Source organism: Macaca fascicularis, chromosome 5 (assembly GCF_037993035.2).
Source record: "Macaca fascicularis isolate 582-1 chromosome 5, T2T-MFA8v1.1".
NCBI lineage: Eukaryota > Metazoa > Chordata > Mammalia > Primates > Cercopithecidae > Macaca > Macaca fascicularis.
This window is the reverse complement of record NC_088379.1, coordinates 23,890,957-23,895,807: the sequence shown is the minus strand read 5'-3', so window position 1 is coordinate 23,895,807 and position 4,851 is coordinate 23,890,957. Positions and strand designations below refer to the sequence as shown.

The following is a 4,851-nucleotide window of genomic DNA, read 5'->3' as shown; positions in this document are numbered from 1 at the left end:
TAAAATAACCTATTATGCAATTAATTACAAATACAGTCCTTGAGTTTTTTGCCCATACACATGAGTATTGTCTAACACATGTCTTCTTTGTGGCAGCTAGGCCCTGCCACCACTGTGCTTGGCTGAGTTCACAAATCTGTTGCAGCCTGTAGCTTCCCTGTCACTTCTCTGGCTCGCTCTCCTGCCGAGCTTTGTTTCCTGGCAGTAATTAAAATCTTCCCCCACTGCCATAGCTACTGCTGCTACTGAAACCTTGGTTTCATGGTTTGGCAAAGTATTGGCCTCCACCACCACAGGGGCCAGAGCTTCTGCCTCCAAAGTTTCCTCCCTTCATGGATTCAAAATGTGAAGACCGATTGTTTTAATTGCCAAAATCATTGTAGTTTCCACTGCCTCCAAAATTGCTTTCATCATTACCAAATTCCTTAGAGCCATCGCCACTGCCACCACATCCACCACCACCGTGGGTGCCACCAAAGCCACCACAACCACTGAAGTTTCCTCTATGACTGAAGTTGTCATTCTCACCAAAACCACCTCTATGACCACCACCAAAGTTTCCAGAACAATTTTGACCTCTTTGGCTAGATGAAGCACTAGCCATCTCTTGTGTGACAGGGCTTTCCTAACTTCACAGTTGTAGCCATTCACAGGATGGCATTTCCAAATGACAATCTTATTCTTGGAGTCATGGTCTTCAAAACTTACAAAAGCAAAGCCCCTTTTCTTGCTACTGCCTCATTCAGTTATGATTTCAATCACTTCAGTTTTCCCAAACTGTCTGAAATCATCTCTTTGGTGATGTTCTTCAGTGTCTTCTTTCATGCCACCAACAAACACCTTTTTCACAGTTAAGTGGACACCTGCTCTTTGAGAATCTTCTCTTGAGACAGCTCTCTTTGATTTCACAGCTCTTCCATTCACCTTGTGTGGCCTTGCATTCAGGGCTGCCTCCACCTCCTCCACAGTGGCATTGGTGATGAACCCAAAGCCCCTGCAGCTCTCGGTATCTGGATCTGTCAGACCACACAGTCTGTGAGAGGGAGCCTTCCCCACTGCTCAAAATGGCTCGTCAGACTCTCATCAGTTGTTTCAAAGCTCAAGCCCCTGATGTAGAGCTTCTGCACCTGTTCAGGCTCTTTAGGAGACTGGCTTACACACGATGCCCGTGGGAAGAGAGACTTTGATGATGCTTCCTCAGCAGCATCCCCAGGCAGAAAGCCAGAATAATGTTTGACCGCATATCGAGCACCATGGCCCCACCAAGTCGACACATAAAATTAACTATCACAATTTAAATTGTTTGGAAACACTCAAAAACCTCATGTTTAGCGAGTGAAGACAGAAGTTTGGTGGTTATTTGAAGTTGTGCTTCTCTTGTTTGGTTACAAACAGATTCTCTCTGAAATTCTCCTGCGGCTTCCCCAAGATGAAGGTTTCACCTGTCATTTGTAAGCTCTGTTCCCAGAGCCCATAGATTTTATTAAAATTAAGGATTATGAGAAGATACAGTGTTTTTTTTCCAGTTTTCATTATCTCTGAATTGGATGTTTTTATTAGAAGATTATCAACTTTTTTGTCAGTGGTAGCGAGTGTTGTAAAATGTGCAAAGAGATTCATTTTAAGTCATGAATATATCCTCTTAAGAAAATCTGATTCTTTCTGTCCTCTTGAAAGAACCTCAGTGTCCAAACCCAGAACTCACAGATTGGTGGCAAGAGTTCTGTTGACCTCAATAGGAAGGAATCCATGATTTATTGGGAAAATCCTGGACAACCAAATTATCCCTTCTCTCCTTTATAAAAGAGCTTTGGAGACTTTCCATGTCACCAGCAATAGGATTTGCTTTCTTCTATAAATGATTGGAAAGTGTATTTAGAATTGCTTTTTATAAGCAGCTGGCCATCAGGTTGTCTGGATTTCCTGAGGTGTTTCATCTCAGGTAACAGGTGAGAACTTGGAGGCCTTTGGCTAAGCAACAATCTCAGTACTGCACGTCCAGCTGGCCTTGCATCCTCTACCCTTGTTCAGGCTCCAGGTTCAGAGTGCACACGTGAAATATTCAGTCCAGTGAGAAGGCCCAGGCCATGTGGAAACAGCAGGGGGTCGGAGGACTCATGCTAAGCCTCTTGCACTGGCCACATGCAGCACTCTGGTTCCCAGGGATCTTGGGTTCTGCCTGGAGCCACTTTTAACCTGGGGAACCAGCTGACTGGTAAAGCTGGGACTGCCGTGAGTCAGCAGGAAATTGAGTCAGCCTCATTGATTTGGAATAGGAGGGTGTGGGCTGAGTTTGTGGGGACCCTGAATGGGTTTTTGTGGTCATGGAAATAGCTTCATTTTGCCAGCTATGAATTGACTAGCATTCACGCAGGCCCAGAAGCAGAAGAGTTCGTTAAAGGTAAGTCAACCTTTTGGCAGATCGCAGCCCTAAAAGAGGAGCTATGACATGTGGATCTGCCTTGTTTTAGAGACTTAAGAGCAAGGGGGCATAACATGGGGTCTCTCCCACATGGTTCCTCTGCTTACACAAGGGGTACGTGAGAAGAGCTATCCAACCACTAGAGACAGCCTGAACCAGCGCAGTGTTGTGCTCCTATCCTGTTCCCTGCTAAAGTTCAGCAGAGTCTCAGTTTTCTATGTAAAACCTCTCAGGAATGACACGGGTGTGAGAACAATTCTGCTGTGTGTGGTCCTGGTTGTGTAGGCAGGACCGGTGTGCACCAGTCCCAGATGCTCCGGTTGTTAAAACATTGGAATATTTTCATACAACCTGGTAAATAGACATTGACTGAAGCTCTCTGTTTGCTTCCCCACTGTCAGCTATCCAGCCCCTCTTCTGGAACCTCATAAACTTCTCCAGGATCCAGAAACTAGAGGGTTAATTCCTGGCACAGTGGGACATCCAGAAAATCTGATTCACTCTTTTTTGAAAACAAAAATAAAACAAAACAAACAAACCAATGAAAAAACCAGTAACAAAACCCAGAATTCAGTAAGATTGGTGGCAAAAGTTCTATCAGTCTCAATAGATAGAAATTATAGTTTGTTGGGAAAATGATGGAAAACCCAAATACCCCTTCTCTCCTTTATAAAGGGACTTTGGAGATCTTCCATGTCACCAGCAATAGGATTTGCTTTCTTCCATAAATGATTGTAAGCTTCAGCATCAGGACCAGCTACATCCTTTTGGACTGGTCTTTGACGACACAGTGGTGGTTAAATACAGTGTGACCATCCCCACTGACTGTGTGTTCTGTTAAATGAAGGTTTTGGGCTAGTAACCCAAGGACTACATCTATGGTCCTGCCCACATAGTTAGCAGAAAATATCCCATCATTGCATCCAGGGAATTGCAGCTATTTCAGGGTTTTGGGCATCTCTCTCAGGTACTCAGGCAGACTCTTGTGTTCTGTCACTTGGGTCTCTTCACCATACCACCATGTGGTGCCTCTGCCACCAATGATCCTCTTCTGGTGGCCTCACTGCTACCTCCAGCCTGACCTCAGGAAGGGATTGCTACCTCCTTGTGTCCACTTCATCTCACACGTGGGCAGGGCCACCTGCTTGTTTGCCATAGCAAATCAGAGGCCAGGGCGTCATTCTTATTGAGAACTAGCCTAGGTATAGGAATAATGGCAGGAAAGTAAAAGTTAGATTAAAAACTCACAGATCTGATGGACCCAGGCCTATCCCCACATTTTTACAGGTCAGTTTCCTAGATTGCATCCTGATGGCCACTTTGGGTCTGGGCTGGGCTTCCCTGAGCAACTGTCAGAAGCACCGCAGATGTCTCCACACCTTAGAGTCCCGGCCAAGCTCCAAAAAGAGGAAGTGTTTTTCTCACCTACATCTAGGCCCAAGACCAAGAGCTTGATCAAAGTAAAGTAACACCAAACTCATCAGTCTCTCTTCAAGAGTTCAGACATTTTGCAAAAGAGTCAGACCTGGAGTCAACCAGGTATAGAATGATCTTCAACTCCCATTTACCACAAGGATGTGATATTATTATTTCCATTTTGTGGAAGAGAAACAGAAGCCCAGAAACGTTTAATAACTCAACTAAACTCACACAGCCTGTAAAGCTTCTCAGGCCTTGTACCTGGATGATCACTCCAAAATCCACGCTTTTAACCACTACAAAAAGCACTTTTCTCATGGGGATGAGGAGAGTTCTTTAAAGTCTTTAATCATCAACAAGTTGCAAAAGTATGAAAGGCATACAGAGCGTTTGAGTTAGGCATGAAGGCAAGCTTGAAGAGCTTTACTGGATTTCATATGAAACGGAAGCCAATAACGAAAAGCTTAGAAGAGGATACATCAGTGGAACGCTTTTGAAATTTCCCAGTTAACTTTTTCACCATCTTACCTGTGATGCCAGGACAGGTGGCTTCAATCACAGCACTAACGTTCTCGAGTTCCTCAATTGCTCTGTTCCTGCTAACATTATCCACACACAGCTGTTTAAGATCAGCAAACACAGGTGCAGTGGCTACAACCAGCTCTGTGTTTTCACAACACCTTGATCTGCCACGTTCTGTTGTTTCTTTTCTATCAGGCATCGTTCCATTGTGATAAAGCTCCATTTGGGATGCGTATGATTGTCCCAGCTGATCTTCTCCAATCAAATTTGTCATTGCTATATTTCTTCCTTCTGTCCTTAAAATCTACGCATCAGCTGAATCAGTACATCAGTCTTCTGATTTACTTGCTAGCACTACAAAATGCCCTTATGTATTCTAGGTAATCTCTTTGGTTTCCCATGTAGGTGAGAAAATATCCCCAGATTGAATCTTTTGAGGACAGGGGCCATGTCTTAAGCATCTTTGTCTTTTTCTCAGCCCCTGGCAC

The 4,851-nt window shown here is 44.3% G+C and overlaps 1 pseudogene; it reads right to left on the bottom strand.

Moving 5' to 3' along the window:
* Nucleotides 1–208: 208 nt before the first annotated feature.
* Nucleotides 209–4,562, bottom strand: LOC102134199 (heterogeneous nuclear ribonucleoprotein A1-like; annotated as a pseudogene).
* Nucleotides 4,563–4,851: the final 289 nt, after the last annotated feature.